This window comes from Acyrthosiphon pisum, chromosome A1 (assembly GCF_005508785.2).
Source record: "Acyrthosiphon pisum isolate AL4f chromosome A1, pea_aphid_22Mar2018_4r6ur, whole genome shotgun sequence".
In the NCBI taxonomy this organism is placed as follows: domain Eukaryota; kingdom Metazoa; phylum Arthropoda; class Insecta; order Hemiptera; family Aphididae; genus Acyrthosiphon; species Acyrthosiphon pisum.
In genome coordinates this window covers 89,244,011-89,265,382 of record NC_042494.1, presented here as the reverse complement: position 1 = coordinate 89,265,382, position 21,372 = coordinate 89,244,011, and the positions used below count along the sequence as shown (strand labels likewise).

General features: G+C 30.5%; 1 protein-coding gene and 1 long non-coding RNA gene across 3 annotated transcripts in view; one reads left to right on the top strand and one right to left on the bottom strand.

Annotated features, from left to right (window-relative positions):
- Window positions 1-21,372, bottom strand: part of LOC103309889 — a 52,276-nt gene that overhangs the window by 23,592 nt on the left and 7,312 nt on the right. The gene's annotated exons all lie outside the window — the stretch shown is intronic.
- The window catches only part of LOC100163781, a 50,219-nt gene continuing 44,479 nt past the window's right edge, over window positions 15,633-21,372 (top strand). Inside the window, exons 1-2 of the mRNA XM_008186550.3 lie at window positions 15,633-15,843; window positions 16,491-16,548. The gene's annotated coding sequence lies outside the window, so the exon portion shown is untranslated. The remainder of the gene's footprint in view (window positions 15,844-16,490; window positions 16,549-21,372) is intronic.

The following is a 21,372-nucleotide window of genomic DNA, read 5'->3' as shown; positions in this document are numbered from 1 at the left end:
GGACTTTATTTATTAGGCATGTAGAGCAGCTAGGAGAGGGTTTAGGACTAATTTTAACTCGTTAAGGAAATTAGTGACGTTTTGCAGAGGTTGATTGGATGATTGAGGGTTCGCTGTGGCTTCGGCTTATGAGGGTTTTTCTTTTGGGTTTGAGCTTAGCGCGTCATGCCTACTTCTAAGAGGTGCAGCCGTGCAGGTGGAACAGTCATGTGTTTGAATGTGTTGGTGAACTGTTTTTGTCATTCCGGCTTTGGATTTGATGCGACTTAATATTTTTTTAAAGGTTTGGTATCCTTTATAATTGGCGGTGTGGTTTCCCCCACAGTAAATATAATAAATTATAGATGTACATTTTTGATCAACTGAACTACTTGAATCCAATTCACAAGCAATTATTATTGAATTGTCAAATATTCAAACTGGCACAGTTTTAACAAAAAAAAATAAATATGAACAAAGGCTAAAAAATATCAGTTAAGAAATAACAAAAATATCAGAATTCAATTGTTTTTTTTTTAAATGTATAATTTTTAACCATTTTTATTAAATATTAATTATATTTTACTTAATACCTATTTATTATGTTTTTAATTTTTATTGTTTCAAGTAAGTAGTTCAGTTGATCGAAAATATACGTTTATAGTCTATTATATTTATAAAAACAAAAACAATTTTATATTTTATTTTAAAAAAAATTTCATATTTAATAACAAATAATATTATTATTTATTAGTCAATAATTAACTTTAAGGAAATGGGGGGGGAATGTTCTACTAGACCGAAAACAGTCGAGGGGAAATGTCCAGCGGGGAGAAATGTCCATTAATGTAAAATAAAATAATATTAGTTGTAGTATTTCTAATACACCGACACGATTACGACCAGAAATATCATATGATGTAAAAGTTTACTTTGTATGAATTGCAAAATGAAATTCCCGAAAAAAACCCGGGTTTTTTCCCGTTTTTTTCGGAAAAATTGAAAAAAATTGGTTTTATTTAAAATTTCCGGAAAAATGGTTTTGACGAAAAAAACTGGTTTTTTTCCTGAAAAAATTGAAAAATTGAATGAAAAAAAATGGTTTTTTTTCTAAAGAACTGAAAAAGTAATGTATATAGTAGAAAAAATCTAATAAATAATTATAGTTGATAATCATCTTACATACATATATATTATATACCATACCTAACTTACATACTAAGTCTGTAGTGGATAAATCTAGAGGATTCTATACTTGATTTATAAATAATTATAATTTGTAATATTAACTACTAAAGTACTATTAAGTATTTACTAATTAGTTATTTCTTATTATTTCTTAATATTATTTTATATTTAAATATATATTTAATATATTTTATTACCAACTCACTAAGTTTGATAATATACAAACTATCAAATAGTTACTAGTCATCACTCACCATTCACTGGTCACTGTAATATAATTTATAAACCTATCAGCGAGTTATTATAATACCTTATTAGTTATTAGTTATTACAAACATAAATAGACATTAAGATTACAATTTTTAACATTTAGAAATACATATGATTTATTTTTGGGGAAATACACTCTCCCACATAAATACCAATTTGATATGGAACTACGTTATTTTTAGAACAAATATTGAAATATCCGCATTAACATTTTTAAATGTTAATACAATAATACATTGATAACCGTATTGGCAAATGTGAAATGACAATGACTGGTCTCCTTATCTATTTTTTTAAAATGGTTTTTTTTTACATAGGTAGATTATTTTAATTTTTAAGCGTAAATAAAATTTTTAATTTCCGAAAATTCGGTTTTTTTTTAATTTTCCGAAAACTTCGGTTTTTTTCGGAAATGTATTATTTCAATGTTCTCCAATTTTCCACGTTTTCCGAGGCTCTGGGAAAAAAACCGTTTTTTTCCGAAATTTTCCCGAATATTTTCAGGCATTTTGATCCCTAGATAGGACCATGGGGAAAAAGTGCCCCCGGGTTGATTAATAATAATAAAAAAAAATAATAAATAAAAATAATAGTGGATGTCAGCGCATTATTTGTTTTTTCTCTCTCGCGCAACATTTGACAATTGTACGTCAGATCGATTGGATACAGCTTGTGTATCCATGTGTGGTCGAAGGCAGTGGTTCCCGACTCAATACTTTAGATAATACATACCTACTGAGTACTGGATAGAGCTACGATTTAAAAACTTGAAGCCGCTTTGGTCGGCCCGTTCGGTCCCGATGTCACCACTGCGCAAAACACTATCGCAATTAAATTACTCTGTCCCCAACAATATTTTTGACGCATGCGCAATAGAAGCGTAATATACGCATATCCAGTATGTATTATCTAAGCATAGCATGGACCAATTTTAAAAATTTTTCTCTGTCACAAACAACGACTTATATAAATTGTTATCGACCGATATATAGGCAGCCAGAGTGCCAGCCATTAACCATTAACGTTTAATGTATAATGTAAAAATTACGTACACTAAAACGTAAATAGTATAAATACTTTTTTTTTCAGTTTTAACCGACAACGCCGCGGGGTCTGCTTTCGCATTTTTCTTCGTAAATACTATCAAATACAATTTCACTCTTTTTTTTATTTCTCAATTTTTAAAAATTGATAGTCATGACACATTTTTTGGCATCGCGGACCACTGGTTGGGAACCACTGGACTTACACTTGGTTATACATTATAATCTAAAAATGTTAATTTATTTTGTAAAATTAAAAACGTTGTTTTGCAGCGCTCTGGGAGATTTCTGTCGAATGTCGAAAGAAGGGTCTACACTGTAGTAAACTCTACAGAGTACAGACTGACGATCGATGGTTGCCATGGCACTTACCATCACCCCTATTGCATTTATTATAGGGGATGCGAGACGGGAGATCAATATGTTTCGGCAGTCAAAGACCACCATCGTCCATTGCACAACAAAAAAATATTTATTATTTTTATTCCTTTTCTTCTTAGTTTATTAAGAGGATGCCACACCCGCATATTGTGTTGTCTCCGTCTTATAAATGTAAGACTTAGCAAAAAATGTTTTAATGCGAAAAAGAACCAAGAAGTCTGCAGTAATAACTAAGAAACAAAATTTTCACCACATAAAAAGAACTTTAGCTATGCAATATCGTATTCACTTTTTCAATATCAGAATACTTCAAAAAAATGTATCGAAAAGTTTGAAAAACACAAACAATAATGGTTTTTGAAACAATAAGAACTTGTGATAAACCAAAAATAAAAAAGATATTGCATAGCCAAAGTTCTCCATCTTATGTGGGGAAAATTTCGTTTCTTAGTTATTACTTATTACTGTAGCCATCTCAGTTTTTTTCGCACCAAAAAAGTCTTTGCCATGTTTTACATTAATTGTAAGACGAAAATAACACATGCGGGTGTGGCGTCATCTTAACTCTTCAATTTTATCTTCATTGCATTTATCGTCATTAAATAATGTATATTATGTTACGGGCAAAGTATACGAAAGACGGATAATGTATTTATGTATAAATTATTCGGATATGATGAACCCATATAGCCATACCTATTAGACAAAGTAAAAATATTATTTATAAAACGCATGTTTCATCAATTACCCAAGTATTTTTTTCTTATCCATCTAAAGCTGGGTGAATATGAAGTACATACTTTGATAAACTGTACCTATGATCACAGATATCTGATAAAATAGCGACTAATTATTTAATAATCTATAATAAATAATATTTTTTGTAAGTATTAATATGTTATACTAGAATGATTGTATATTGTGTAGGTAATTGAACCATTATAAGTGTTTGGCCATTGAACCAACATAATGAGTTTACGATTACAGTACCTATATATAGGTATCATATAGGCTATCATTACATTTGACACTTTGACAAAGCTCCTATATGGCTATATGCCTATATCTAGTAATAATAAGTACCTACCCAAATTAATAAGACTTACAATACGTTATCCACAACACGTCGGCTATAATGACGTATAATTGTATAAATTAGCTGGATAATGTAAACATGAATATTATACATATTTAATGGTTTATGACCTTGTTCATAAATGTTACATTACCAAAGTAAAATATTTAATATAATTATCTGTTTTAAGACCTTACCCGTAACATATTATATACAATATCAAAAGTCTTGCTAGAGAGTAGAGACTCCTTTCTGTGCGTTAGAAACACCGAAAATAAACAACTCGACCCGACCTGATAAGACTAAACATTAAATTCGTCTCGGCGCTCGGACCTCTCACTCATACGCGTAGATTATAATATAATCATAATATTATTATGAGGGAGACAGTGATAAGAACCGCAGTTTTGTGAGTCTAATTTTTCGTTTGTCATACCGTGTTATCTGTGGTCGACGGTCGACGGCTATTGTTTACAGGTATATTTGCAGATAACAGGTAAAATGTACCTATAATCAAGGTGGATATATATATCCACCTTGCCTATAATATTATACGATATATTATATAAATTATACGTGCGATATAATCGCATCATTTCTACGAACTATTATTACTATTATTAATGTTAATATTATTTCTACCATATTATTATTATTATCGAAGTCTCGCTAGTATTATTATAGTGTCACAGTACATGGGACCAACCGCATCGCGTTCGCGAATCGCGGAATAAAAATCCCCAGGAAAAGAAGTCCCCAGACTACAATATTACTCACAACTACATGCAAATGGTTGAACAAATATTTTTCAAACGTTTATTAGTATCTATATTTGCCGCATTATTAATATTTAATTACAAATACGTATATTATAATATTATATTATATTATACCTACTATATTATAATATCATTCAAAAAAATTATAATTCGTTTTAAATAACGATGTTAATTTTATGATAATTAGAAGTATAATATAATATAATATACGTATTTGTACCGTAGAAGGGAGTAACTTTGATTTTGCGGGGTACCATTGGTACACATATATTTTAATTCACCAAAGAACTATGATGATTTAATTTTCATAAAATGGAGCAACCAAATTGTTTATAGTAATATTGTGCCATTATTTTATCAATAAATTTAAATACCGTGACTGTGATTTTTAGATAAAAATACATTTTTTCCGTTTTTTACCCGTGTAGGATTTTACCATTACGTTTTTTTTCTTGTTTTTAACAGTTCATTCAATTCATCACACTTAAACATATTATTTAATTTAATAAATTGACATATTAAAAAAAATTAAATGTGATACCGATACGTATATCACATTGATAAGTCAGGGAACAAAAAGCAAAAAAATGACTGAAGAGGTAACATTTATACACGACGTCATAATGTATGAATTGCAAGAAAAAAATGACTTTGTTAGACTATGTGCGCGAACTCAACTGTCTTACAAATTTTCACCAGTTTCTTAATTACAAATTTTTAATTTTCAATAGTACCTTTTTGAACCATACATATTTTTACAGACACATTATTACTATATCTAATAATATATATTTTAATTATAAACAAAAAGCAGCAAAACCAATATTTTTAATCATACCAATATTATATTACCAGCCCTAAGTCTGAAAAATGAGAAGGACGTAATTTACTTATTTACGTATGAATGAAAAATATATAGGTAGACATAGGCAGGGGCGGATTGGCCTATCGGGAAATCGGGAAACTTCCCGATGGGCCGGTTCTTGTGAGGGCCGGCAGGGCCGGTATAATTATTATAATATATTTACAAAAACAAATTATATTTTTATAATTTAAGCATAATATATATTAAGAAAATCAAATACCTACGAAGGTATTATGTTTAATATCTTAAACTATTGCAATTCATAGAAGGAATTTCGGTATTTACACTATTTTCCCTCCAATTCATGCTAATGTATTATTTAGAAATCTGTGGTATTGGTATTTTATTATTTATTTTTTATATTGTATGGTAGAATTCAATTAGTTGCGTGATAATATTGATAACCTTATTTTATCATTATTTATGTGTATTTTGATTTTGAACTTTTTTACACAAACGAGTTACCGAGTTAGTTACAAGTATGTCACATAGGTATACATATAAAATTATACCCAGGCCGCAATTTACGAATGTATAAAATATACCCGGGCTACAATTTACATAAGAAATTAATAATGGGACGCAATTTACGGTGAACCGTCAAAAGATGGCAACTAGTTGCGTCCACGAAAAAAGTTTCCTCCTAATTGCGGCATGAATTTTTTTGGGGTACATATATTAGGAATCGCAGACCAGAGTTTTTTAGAATACATAGGTATGAATTGCGACTGCAGTTTTTTGAATTTAATTTTACTAATTAAACTTAAAAAAATATAAAATTATACATTCTAAACTTAATTTTCCTTCCTATTCTTGTACAGACTTAGGACTTACTGTAGCATCAGTACCTACTACATGTAGGTTAAAATTTTAATTTTGATTTTAGCAAAATGTTTGTCGCATTAAATATTTTTGATTAATATTATGGCACTGGTAAAAATATGTGTGATATTATTTTTATAAATTCAAGTTTGTCACTTTGTTTTTAACTGTTATATTATTAAAAATTAATGTTTCTTTTTCTAATATATTTTGTATGCGTAAAGCGTAAAACCTAACCCTAGGAAATGGCCACATTGCGTCCATATTGTTTAAAATGCATAATATGGACACTTTGTACCGCATAGGTAGGCATGGGCACGGGGGCACCCACGGACCTTCACCAAAACCGACAAGGGCCCTAATTATTAATTAAGTGTAAATTAAATTAATGAAATTATTGACGAATTCAAAAATGTTGTTCCTTTTAAACGTCGATTATCATTAAAGATTGTATAATATACAATTATTATTATAATTATAATAATTATCTAGGTATACGTTGTTATACTCGTTGTTATATATATTATTTATTAGAATGAATAAAAAAATAAAATAAATATTTTTAGTGCATTTGATATCATTAAAACATTTGTCTGTATCTAATTGTTATAAAAATTATTGTGGGCCCTCATTTTTAGTGTGCACCCGCGCCCCCAGGAACCAAAAGTCTACGCACGCCTATGTTTGTACGATCTGGTAAAAATGTTCATTTCAGAACGCGGACACTTTGTTCTATACTTCTATTATATGCATTATGCATAAAGTAGTTAAGTATATATGCTGTATACATAAGTGCATGTATATAAATATATTTGTATATGTGCATATAAAATATTCTAAATTTTTATGATATTTAAACATTATTTTAAAAAATAAATGAAATACCTGTTATATACGTAGTAAATAAACCAAAAAAATATATTTGTCGAAACATATGTTTCTGACATTGTCGATAAATATTTATGTTACTGCTTATAACGGAAAATCGTAAACATAGTCAAAGATAAATTTTTCTTTGTTCTGGATGGGGTATTCGGGATTTTTGTATATACATATTTTACTTTCATTATTAAACAGTCAACTTAGGTATCAGTCAAGGCTACAGAAAATCATTTTGAACCAGGACTTACATAAGAAAAAAAAATTCCGTTTTATGATATTTACATTTAAGAGGACGTCTCATCTACAGAGGCGTGTTTAACGAGGGGCAAAGGGGGAATTTGCCCCCGGCAGCCAAATTTGAAAATATTTCATAGGCGGCATTCGTATAGGTACTAATTTTTCATACATTTTTTGGGTTTTTTCGTAATAAATTAATTTTTCCATCAGTGATTAAATATGTTAAAATTGAATGTTAAAAGATTTAAGTATTATATGAAATATTTTTTTAATAATAATAAAATGTATTTACTCTCCTATTCGACTACTATTCTGACTACTATATTAACACGCTAATATTAAACTTAGTCGAGACTCGACGGACGAGGATATTGCTGTACAGACGTTCAGTTATTGTAGTAATTAGAATTAATATGTATTAACACTATAAACTATAAATAATTGATAGTTTTTCTTAATATCATACATTCATGATTCATATTATCTATAATAGGTATTGGCGTATCCGCATTATTGTGAATTCGTAAAAATACCAAAAACGACACAAGCAGGTAACTTTTCAATTTCGAGTCGTGTTAATTATTAATTTATTTTTAAAAATTGTTTACATATATATAAATTATAAGTATATAACAGAATTATCACTATACTAATATTATAGTGCTCATTAGTAAGTGAGTTGAAGACAGTTGGTTGTAATGCTGTCCATATTTTATTTTATATTTGAAAATAATGTCTTCAAAAAGAGTAAAATTAGGTGGCGCTGAATATAAAAACCGGCCAAGTGCGAGTCGGGCTCGCGCACGAAGGGTTCCGTACCAGGATCAGCTATAAATATGTCAGCAACACTGCTTGTATTGTATATTCTAGGATTTTTAGTATTTGTTGTTATAGCGACAACAGAAACACATAATCTGTGAAAATTTCAACTTTCTAACTTTCATGGTTCATGAGATACAGCCAGTGGTGACAGACGGACGAACGGACAGCGGAGCCTTAGTAATAAGGTCCCGTTTTACCGTACGGAACCCTAAAAAAAAGCAAAAGTAAAATAGTTAAAATTAGAAGAATTAAAACGAATAATTACAAAATTACAAACTTTTTTACGCCATCAGCGGTAGGTAAGTCTATACTTATGTCTTATACGAATAATTATTAATAATTAGTTATACTATTTAGCCACAATACATACCCCAAAATTTAATAATTTGATGTTTTTATGTTCAATTTTTCATAGTTCTATACTTTTAATATTTAATATATTACTATTAGAAATTTTTCGAAATGATCAATTGTTCTCTACACATAAAAATCATTTTATATATTATTGACATCATTCAGCATTGTATTTTTTGCAGTTTACGTTGTTTTTATTAGTTTCAAGTACAACATAACTATACATAACTTGGGGTTATGAGGCGGCAAAATATGTGTGCCTCCGGAGGCATTACACCTTCACACGGCACAGCTTATCCACATAATATGTTGTCTCCGTCTTACAAGTGAGTAACATAGCAAATTGTACGCTCAGCAGAACACGTGTAGCTCCGTTAGTTAAAAAATTAGAGAATTGACCTCTTATAAAATTTAAAGTAAAGTTATTATTATTTTTTTTATTTTTTTTTATTAAGAAAGACAATTTACAATCTGTATTACACAATAATTACAATAAGAAAATTTGATAAAAAAAAATAAAATAAAGTAGCATGAATAACGTGATGAGGAAGAAACCCAAAGGTAACACCTCCTTAATAAATAAATTTATTAATTTATTAATTTAAAAGGTCTCTACACCATTTACGCTTTAGTCTGCGTGGCGGGTATTTTGGGAGGGTGAGGGAGGACATGTGTGATATTAGAGTATTGCTATGTGTGCTTAAATTTTGGTGAAAATTTTTGTACATTTTTTTGGCGAGTTCAGTGGTAGTTGCTATTTTTAAGTCGTTGTGTAAGGTAGAGTTTGAAACGTACCAGGGGGCTTTGGCTACTAACCTTAGCGCAATTGATTGAAAAGCCTGAATTGGCCTGATGTTCGAGGGCTTTGCTGGACCCCAGATTGCTATTCCATAAGACCAAACTGGTCTTATGATTGACTTATATATAATAAGTTTGTTTTGGAGTGGTATTTTGGAGTTAAGGAGTGGACGGAGGAGGTGAAGTCTATTGTTCGCTGATTTTCTAGATTATATTCTAGACTATTAAGTCTTTATATTAGTTTATGTCTATATGGATATACACAATACACTATACAGCAGTGTTTCTCAACCTGAGGGTCGCGACCTCCTCGGGGGTCACTAACTTAGTATTTAGGGTCGCTTATGAATTAAAATTGTATGTATTATATATATTTGTAAATATTTGGTGTACGTTTTTTTAATTAAAAATAATTATAATATTATATGTATTTTATGTTGTGTACAATATACAGTAATTTTAGTATTAATTATTAATAATAATCTATATTCTATGCGAGTATTTAAAAAAAATATATGTAGGGGGTCGCTAAAAAATTGAAACTCAAAAAGGGGGTCACCACAGTAAAAAGGTTGAGAAACACTGCTATACAGTACCTATGCAGTATAATAAAATACATAGGGACAAAAACTCCATATTATGATACAAAATAAAAGAGATTTAAGTCCTAGACCAAAAATGGCTCATACAATGGATAAACCAGCATACAAAGTTAAACCAAATAAAAAACAACATACAGACATGGAAAAACCCCGGACTAAATAGAAAAGAGGAAACTATATTAAATCGTCTAAGAATAGGCCACACTTTCATCACACATAGGCATCTTATGGAAAAAAATGATCCTCCCATATGCGAAATGTGTGGAGTGGACCTCACAGTAAAACATATTATTACTGAATGCCGAAAATATGATGACATGAGGAAAAAATACAACATATCTCAACAAATCGGAGAAGCATTAGGACCTGACACTCAATCAATCCGCAACATCATACTGTACATAAAAGAAATCCAGCTATACAACCTAATTTAAGTCCTTTTCCACAATATATATATTATGAAATTGTAAATATTTTTGAATTACTGTAAATTGTAAACTAATGGCCACAGAAGCCGATGTTTTATAAGATCAATAAAAAAAAAAAAAAAAGAGATTTTTAGAAAAATTGATCATGTATTTTATATACACTATTCAATAGTGACGTATTTAATAACTAGGTGTCTATGTTACTAACAGTTACTCTACTGTAATTTAATAAACCTGGGTCTTCCACGAGTTTTCTCAGTGAGGACCAGTATTCTTAAGATAATTTTACTTAAAATAAGACAATAAATACAAACATTTAAGGAAAGAAGGGGTCCGCAGATATATACTATAATATTATATATATTGGTTATATATTATTTACTGGCGAAAGTATACAGCCCCATAGCTTAGTGCTGGAAAAATTATCAGAAACCTACTCCCTCCATGAATTTTTTAAATAATCCACTGTACGTCTGTATCTATACAACAGTTGTATAAATTATTATGGACAATAAAAGCTACATAGCTATACATAGATACCGATATAAAATATTAAAGTGCCTATCAAAACATTTGAAACTATAATAGGTAATATTATATTTGAATATAGCGATTCAAAAATTAGCGCAAGTTCATTCGTCAATCGTTATACCTTGTCGTTATTGGTCGGTGTGGACTAATCACACTGCAGCTCTATGCGAAACCAGCTTTATTATTTTTTTTGCACGCAATAATTTACGATGTTTACGACGGTCCCCTTGGTGGGAGAAATTAGACCTCGAAACCACGGAGCGATTTCATTTGGATGCGCGAACGATTATTGCGCTGTCTCGGCGCGTGGAGTAAAGGACTAATATAATATACCAATACCAAGGTATGGTAGTCGGATTGCCTACCTACCTGAGAGACTATAAGTTGCACTAATAATTATGAACCCCCTTCCAGTCTCCACCTGACCATTAAAAATTCTTTCTAGACCATTTCGTATACCTGATTGGCTGTATCATACTGACATCAGTTTCAAAAAAATATCAAATTTCTTATTAGGTATACTAATGACAGCATTATACTATTATGTAGGATTTCGATTTTTCTTTTGAATACTTAAAAGCGAAATATATTTCGCAGTGATTTGATAAAAATATTAGAGATTATTCAGGTTTATACCAAGATTGCGATGAAAAGTATTTAATTAAAATATAGATTTTTGAACTACGTATAAGTACCTATCAAAAAATAGTTTTTTTAATTATAATAAATTATATTGGATACATCAATCCAATCAGTAGATATTGTAATATACTACATAGCACTGAACTAGGTTTCTTAATGCTAGGAAACTATATCTAGGAACTAATATAGATATTCTATATCGATAGGTGTACAGAATGTCCAAATCAGTTCATTATTTAGGATTCCTATGATGATTTAATGACGTTAAAAGGTTTTAAACTACGTACCACTTAATATTAATGAAACGGGAAGCGCTATGCATAATAATATTATATTATATTGTACACAGTATTATAAACTATAAACAGTACACGCGCCGTGCGCTGTCGCATTTTCACTCGGCGGCCTTGTTCCGACCAAAATATGTTCGTAGCAAGCTGTCGGATCAATACAGATTCTGAAAAATATGCGACGTTGCCGCATCTAAGCGTTTGGCCAAACAGTTTCACCCTCGAATCGAATGTCAACGGCAAATAACAAGATTCGAAATCTCGTTCGAAATTAAGAGAAGAATCTGTGTAATATAAGTTTTCAGTGATAACATGGTTTATTTCTCTGTTATTGTTCTACTATTATAGGTACCTAGGTAGTTACAATATAATATTATTACTAATAAGTTATAACTTATAAGGAACTCACTTGTAAGTTGTATGTTATAATAATAGCTGGTATAGCTAATAATGAAAAGGAGATGAGAAAAAAGAAGAAAATACAATTTTATTTAAACTAATGATACATTTAGTAAGTACTATTTAAATTTTAAATAACAAGAAAACTCATCAATTGTAGAGAACAAATCAAAATGTATTACTGCATTAGTGCATTACCAGCAGACACTAAAATGTTATCAAGGCATGACATATTATATAGGTATTAGGTTAGGTTAGGCGGTGTTCGGAATGTTCTCTAAAAAATTGAATTCGTTCACGTTCACCTTCATATGAACAGGTTCACGTTATTGTTCTTTGCAAAAATAAATGCGTTCATTTGATCGTTCATTTACCTAATTTTTTTATTTCATTTTTATGAATATATTATTGTTGTTTTATGTCGAGCCGCGCTCACAGGAATTTCACGTATTTTATTATTATAATTCGTAATCAAATAAATATAATAGAAAATTTTAATTAAATAATATTAAAATAGTAGGTACCTACTTACCCATTATTAATCAATATTTATTAAATAGAAAATAAATTTGAGTTTTAAAAATTATTCAAATTCTTTAAATTTATGAACATCATTCACGTTCTAGTTGAAAAAATACGAGTGACGTACTGACATTCATATATCGTTCACTAAATATGAACGTCACAAGTGAACCTTCGCATGATAGACGTTCTTTCTTGCATATTATATTTAGTTTCAACATTTAACATATAAAATGTGGGTTTGTTTCTGGAGTTAAAATTGTATTTAAATTTAAGTTTAGTTTATTGTTCAAGCAGTTCTAGAAAATCAATCATAATATTATGCGATTCATGGACAGATCCCCGTTATACATTTCCCCGTTACCGTTTCCCCATCCAATATTTCCCCGTCCAGCGATTTTCCCCATTGGACATTTCTCCGTCAAAAGAAGGATATATATAAGATATAACAAATAAAGATAATATAAATGTTTATATAGCTTATATTGCACCTTGTACGGACAAATTAACTTAGATATATATTTATTATTATAGGTTTTATCAAATATAAATTACCTATAAAGATATAGGTACGTTATCGAGGTACGAAAAATGTATGTTATCGATTTACGATATGTGATACTAAAACGGATCCGGTATGCATTAGTCAGTGGCGGCTCCAGAACCTTGGTTAGGGGGAGGGGCAAGTTATAATTTCACAAAATCTTATAACAAAAAGAAAACAACAATTTTTACAACACAAATTCAAGTCGTCTATTTTTAGTCCATTTACCCAGCAGGTATATTGTATACACCGTCATACCTCTATGGCTCATATAGTACATATGACAACATTATATTTTTTGTTAACAATATACATTTTTATAAATACGGGCTTGGGGGCGGCCCCTAGCACACCCTCCCCCTGGCATTAGGAAGATACATGGATCGGCAGACCAAATAGACGTAGAACTCGACGCCCCCGTACATTTAATTAAGCACTGTGGAATTAATACGACGCAACACTTGCAGATTTGCCAAAAACAAACAACTCCGTCAAAGTTGGCGAAGAGAGCATTTTCGTCATTGTTAGGTGCATCTCATCCAACAAAATGGCGATTAATAGACGTAATAAAAAAGAACAAGGGTTAACGGAAATAAAAATCAATCAATTAATAGCAGGGCAAGAACAGGTAGCTAAAAAGAAAAATAAACTAAGACAGCTACACGGATTAAAAAAATTGTAAATTCTTACCATGAACGTAATCTCAATAAATATTTAATTGGAATTGCTCATAATTTACAAAATAAGGCATTCATTTTTATTATAATTATTGCTCAACATTTGTATTATTATTTATATATTTTTTATTATTATTATTTAACATTTTACAAATTATTTTATGTGCCTGTAATAACATATACCAGTAGCAGTGGCGTAAGATCACCTCGGATCAGAGGGTGCGGTCGCACCCGGGCCCGTTCGTATAGGGGCCCAAAGAAATAAAAAAATGTTTTCTATTAATTATTAATAAAAATTAAAAACTACCTATATTTTTCTATTATAATATTGTATATACTATTAAACAAATCATTTTTTTTCATTAATTCAAAATTGTTAGATACGACCTTTTTCGCTGAGGTAGACGATATGGGTATGAATATTATTATATCAACGTATTACGTAATGTTCATGAGTATGACACTACAGAAAAAACAATACGAGGTTAAAAGTTTTATCATTACTGTTAAACGTTGGGTTTTATTCCTAACATATATTTATTAATAGACCGGCTATCAATCGACCGTCTGTCATTATTTATTGTCAAGTTTGGCTATAATATCAATAGTAAAGAAAATTGCAAAATAAATTAATCCGTCAGATATTATTTCTACTTTGGCAAATAAGAAGTCCAGAAAAATGTTTTAAGTTTTGAGTTAATTGTTATTTGTTAAAACTGCTATAACTGTTTACGATACGTACCGGACCCGTATCGGACTCAGATTTCGATACAAGCCGGTACGTAACTATTCCATATCGAAAATTTTCATTATCTAAATATTTTTTTTGGAGTCCGCCCTACCAGCCGACAGGTACCCACACACAGGTAGATTTTATGCAGTAGCCAACGGTGCCTCGCCGTGATAATGTGCCATGCCAATATGCCATTATGTAGTCCACTATCCGCAGTCGGCACTCGGCACGGAAATGTTTTACTGTGGCGGTAGAAGTATTATAAAATGCATAATACACTTATTATAACAATAATGCTACCTAATAATATAATATGAAACGATGTTTTTAAGTGAGCAATTGTAAATGAAAAAAATATATTGTACCTAACTGGCTGTCTATTCGAGACCGGATTCAAATAATCAATAGACGCTTCCAAAATCCAAACTATGACGTGCAGTGAATACGTTTTATTGATACCGGACGGTGGGCCAGCCTGTGTGCTCCCCACTATAGTCCGCGACATGAAAAGTGGCTCCTGTGTATCGCGAACCGTTACTGTTTACCTACGACCCGTTAGCCATTGGTTCTCAACCTATACCGCATATTATGCGTAGCTGCGCCACTCGTAATACACATTTTATTACGTTATGAACCACTGAGGCGAAACCGCCGCAAGATTCGTGACGGGCAGGGACCACTTTTCATTTCGCGGACTATTCGGAGTAAATTAAATTACAGTTCGTGCGCTCGCCACTTGTCTGTGGGCGGTGGCATCGGCCGGACGCTATCAGTGCGTCACCATGACATCTATGATCTAGTATCTAATGCAGAGTGCAGACCACGCTATCGTAGACAAGGGCGCTCGTTTGAACGTTTCCAGTTTTCTCTGCATAATTTTTCTTCACTGTTAACAGTTAACAATCACCGCCACTGCGTTTTTATTTCAGTTAAAATATTATAATCAGTAGTCTCAATTTTTGCCTTCCGATAAACTTTTAGTAAGTAATTTACAGCCGCCACGATAACGGGGCCGGTGACCCGCGTGCTCGTAAGCGTGTGCAAGTTAGTGCGCATGCGCGCTTCCGGTCATTACACTTGCGTACGCTTTAGTCGACCCGGTGCGCCGACGCTTCGTAATAAATCCGACTTCAGCCGTAAACGTTTTCCGTCGTCCAAACTCCTCTTTTATATTACGGTGTCCGTCCGTGCCTTTCGTTTTCATTTCATTCAACAATCTGCAAACAGCGGGTTCAACAAGTATCGTTTTCGTTCGAAAATTAGCACAGCGATACGTCACCGGCTCGGCGCCCGTGTAGCCCGTTGATTGTCATTATTCTTCGTGATTACAATGACCACAGTCGATCCTTATAAAATTATCTATTTGCATTTTGCGATCACCGGCCGTTCGGAATATTTTCACATATTTTAATAGGTAATACATTGTTCTCGCGTCATTTTTGCGTTTTTCGACTAAGTAGCTTTCTATCTGTCAATTGGACTTTTTTTTCAGTTAATCTGCCTGTATTTTTTCTCCGTTTTACTTTTACCAAATGTCTTTTTATATTAAAATTTTTATTTCCATGTCGATTTATTTTTAACGTTGTAACAATTTTACCACTGACACTAAACAATTACCAAATTGCAGAAAAACATATCCAATCGCGGTGGAATCGCAGAAACCCGAGAAAATCTTCAGCGTGCCGGTAACTATAATATTTTAATAATAATCACTTTTTTTTTTGGTTTTGATTTTCGTTGCCTTACCGGCTTCGAGAATTTGATCAAAGTAACGGGTTTCAGACAAAATCAATAACAGCAAAACAATATTTCTTTCACTCGCATTTTCTATCGTCTAATTGAACTAAAAAAACGGGGATTATCTTATTATTCTGAATATTCTGGTCTTCATGGTCCGTATCACGAAGTATGATAATACGTATATCGTACTTCGCACGACCTAAGATTTAAACCATGATGCCTAGTATAAATGATTACTATTATTATTATTATTATTATTATTATTATTGTTGTTATTATTATTTTAGTATTGATTATTAGGTATTATTGTTAGTTATATTAATGTATATATTCCATACAGTATTCGAGTACTCTGTAGTCTGTGGTATATATCTAATCCCATTAAATATATATAAGGTATATTATTTTACAATATATTAGGTATACTCGATGCTAATACCTATTAAATTACCTTGTTTTATAGAAAACGTCAACAGTGTGTATTCATTTTATTATTATAACATATTGTTAAATTAATTTTTTGCATTAACTTTGTATTTATTACTAGCCGACCCATCACAGCTTCGCATGTGACTGAATGCTTATTTTGTCTTCAGACAATGATATGTATAATTTTTTATTCAAATTGTATTGTTTCAAGTGATCGTCTAGTAAATATAAAGAACGGTTATTGAAAACCTATTGAAATGTTTCTAACGGTATTAATGGTAAATATATTTTTATAACAGAACCCTTGTACTTCATTTCCCGTAAAAAAATCACAAATCTTAAAAAAATTGTGATTTTTCAACTACTATTTTGAGTGTAACTTACTGCAGTAAGTCGGATTGCGGACTAAGGGCAACTCTTTCACCTTGGTAGTCCATGTTCAATAATTCGATTTGATGCAAGCTTGTACCTAATCTGCCCAAATAATCAATGGCAACCGATAATAAATCAACATTAATTTCTACTATTAACTGTAACCACTGGCAACTATTAATAAATATAAAAAATAAAATTTCCAATGTGAACCTCAATGTCCCCGTTTGAGCACCTCTTTAAAATTCTTTCTTATTGTACGGTGAAAGTATTAGAGGAACCACTATTCCAAATTTCAAGTTCGTACGTTGAGTAGTTTTTTAGGTACAGTGATCAGTGAGTCAGTGGTATTTGGATTTTAAGTATATAATATATAGATTCCCTTCTCTCTCCTCTCCGACAAAAAAATGAAATATCGGGCAATGTGGTGACACTTGGGAAGGTATTTGGAACTACTCTTTGAAAAAAAATTGTAAAATATTAAATAGTGTAGTCACAAAATTTGAACATAAAAAAGGCTTGTTCTTTTATATATACAAAGATTAGATTAGCTTAGTTTTTTAATTTTTCAAGAACTTTATACTTATTTTTATTAACAAAAGTAGTTATAAAACCTTCAGCAGACCGTCAGGTATAACAGTAAAAAATTTTAGCCAAATCAGTTCAGTAGTTTTCTTGGTTAGCGTGGTCGTAGAAAACCCCTTAAAATTTTATATAGTTGATTATATAGATATAGATAACCATTTAGGTATTAGATATTATTAATTTATGGTATATTACCTAGATCGAATTACAATGATATAATAATATGATCGAATTGTCGCCTGTTGGATTTACATTATATCAGAAGCTGGATATGAATTATGATATAGATACAGAGGTCACTAAGTTGTCCTCTGACATTGAATCCAAACGACTATTTGTATATAAATTATTTTAGATCTACTTTTGATATTATATCCTTTTTTAGAGTCTTCTGTCTCATTGGTTAGGAATTAGAATGTCACATTATTAGGTACTTTTTGTAAACTAATAAAGGCAATTTATTTCAAAAACAATTTCAAAATAGGAAAACTTAGGTACGTTCCAATAGTCAAAATAGAAATTAAATCTATTAGAAACTAAGAAATGTTGAAGAAGATTAATTTTTAATGCAAAATGTATATGTATATGGTAGGTATCTCAAATATTCAAGATGACATTTGTATAGTTACGAGTATAGTTACATATAATTGTTCAATTCATTGACTGAATTGTTGATAGGTAGGTATACACCCCGGTATACACTATGAAGACTATAAGACTTATAATGAATACAAAGGGGAATAGCTTATAGGTTATTACTACCAATGCATAAAACGTGTTGATGAGTATATGTCAACTTTCGGAAGACATAAAAAATAGACATATTATTAGTAGGCTATAAAATATGGAGGTATTTAAGTAATGGGTACAAGTATAGCTACATCTGTGGTGGATTTAGCGGGTCTCTTAGAAGCTTCAGCACCCATTATTCCGCATATTGAACTTTTCTTTTATTATAAATAACTTAGATAATATCACATAGAACCATGGTTTGTAGATATACTGGTTGCACAACATTATGAAATAAATGGATCCTCTTATAATTGCATTGTCATAATTTATCATAAGAATGAAGAGCTAGTGAGCTCTCCTTGTGTGCAATTTTAGAAAGCACCCTTGGTCTGTACGACATTTTTATATTTTGCCGCTAGGGCTCACCACAATCTAGTTCTAGGGGAGCCTTATTGTATGACATATTGAATGGTCCACGTCTTTTAAGCAATTTAATATTGGAGTTGTGAAACCAGTATATCTACAACAGGACATAGAACTAAACGTATTAATTGTGGACTAGTACTGCCAAAATATAGGTTAAATTATTTATTGTTACCTTGAAGTTGTTCATGATAAGTACCTAAGCACCTTTATCATCAACATAGCATCCACCATGAAAAATTCTAGATACACTACTGAGCTACATTGATCTTGGTACATATTATGGTTTTATTATTATAAACCATTCAATTAAAAAAAAAAAATTCTGACGCTTGATTAGTTATTACTTATTACCTATAAAAATATTTAAACATGTTGAGCAGGTATTTCTACACAGTTAACTTATTTCCTTAAATTATTACTTCCATCTCCTATACTCTTTGTCTTTGTCTTTGTTAACACAAAATTAGAAACTTAATTACTACAGTACTACCTAATCTTTAAGCTTTCAATTAAACCAATTTTTTACATAATATGGTAGGTAATTATGGGGCTTTACAGACATTTCAAACACTATTCATATTCAACGTTTTCTATCAATAACTCTGAGGTATAACCAAAGCACCTTTTTAGTACATATCTACCGACTACCATACACAATTATTATCTTTTCATCTCTTGAATTCAGTCCATGTCCCATGATGTAGCTAAAGTGTATTACAAACAATTCATATTAATTCTCCAAAATAACATATAGGTATCCTCTAATTAAAAGACTAGGTAGTCTTTACATTACCTTCCTGGTAATTCTAAGATAAAGGTTAACAAGGAGGTGGTGTCGTAACTTGCTTACTTAATAATACCACTATTTTTAAATACTAATTAAATAATAATATATATTATATAATATATAAAATAGTTATCCAAATACCTAATTAATCATATCTTACTAGATTTTAATTAACAAAAATATAATTACACTGATTACCGTTTAAGTTCCTTGTATGGGAGGATTCTTCATTCAAATTTTTTTTTCCTATTATATCACATTTACCATTTTTTTTGACATGGCATCAACAATATTTATATTATTATTTTTATTAGGTAACTAAAAATGGAATATTTAGTAAGTAAATTAATTATAATTAATTATTATTAAATAGTAATTATTATACCTGTAATAATATAGGGATAATATTAATAGGTACAAAAGCATTTTATGTTATAAGCTTAAACCGTGTTTAATAGGTCAGTAACTGAACATGATAACATTAATTTACCTAATGAAGAAAAAAAAATGTATGTTGATTTTCTATTTATTTTATTTAACCATGTTTATTGTGAAATGCAAAGTGTAAGAATTAGGAACACCAGTATTTAGGTAAACAATATATGATGTAAACGACATTGTGCTATCATGAAACAATTAATAGGTACAATTATAATAATTATTGAATTAATTACTCGTGTTGATAATATAATGTTTATCGATAAGAACAAATAAGTACCTAATACACAGTTAATTATATTTTTCAATGAATTGTAAATAATGCTGGACCTCCACACAAGTCATCTCTGTGGGGTCCAGAAATCTGTTACTCGATATTATTTATAATCACTTATTTAAAAAAAAAAAATTAAAAATAGTCTGGAATACTGCAGTCTAATAATGTTTTAAATCCATATAGAGTATGTACATAATACACCATTATGCTGATGTACAGCTTTATATTATCAATATTTTGGAGTGGTCAGCAGTGTCAGCCTGGCACACAAACGGCCCATGGATCAGTTTTTTTAAGGGGCCCCATCATGAAATATAAAATTTACTTGACATTTTGGGGAAAAAATTCCCGCCACCATTTTTCCTTTAAACATGCATTTATTTAAATTCTGATTTATAGAATTATTTAAGTAGGTAAAGACAATATTACATTCAAATTCCTGATATTTTTGGTACTAATATTAGAGTGTCCTGTGTCTATACAAACTTCTATTTTTCAAATGAGAATCTCCTTTTTACTGCAAATTATTTACCGGATTATGTTCTTGTAAATGTAGATGTATCTAAATGTACGTCTACATTAATTTGTTTACTTTGTTAAAAGTAAAAAAAAAGGATTCAGCTTTTAAAAACAGAAGTTTGTATTGTAAAACATCATTCTTAAATGGTATAAAAATCTCAAAGTATTCAAAAATCTTCAGAGTATTTAGAAATTCTAAAAATC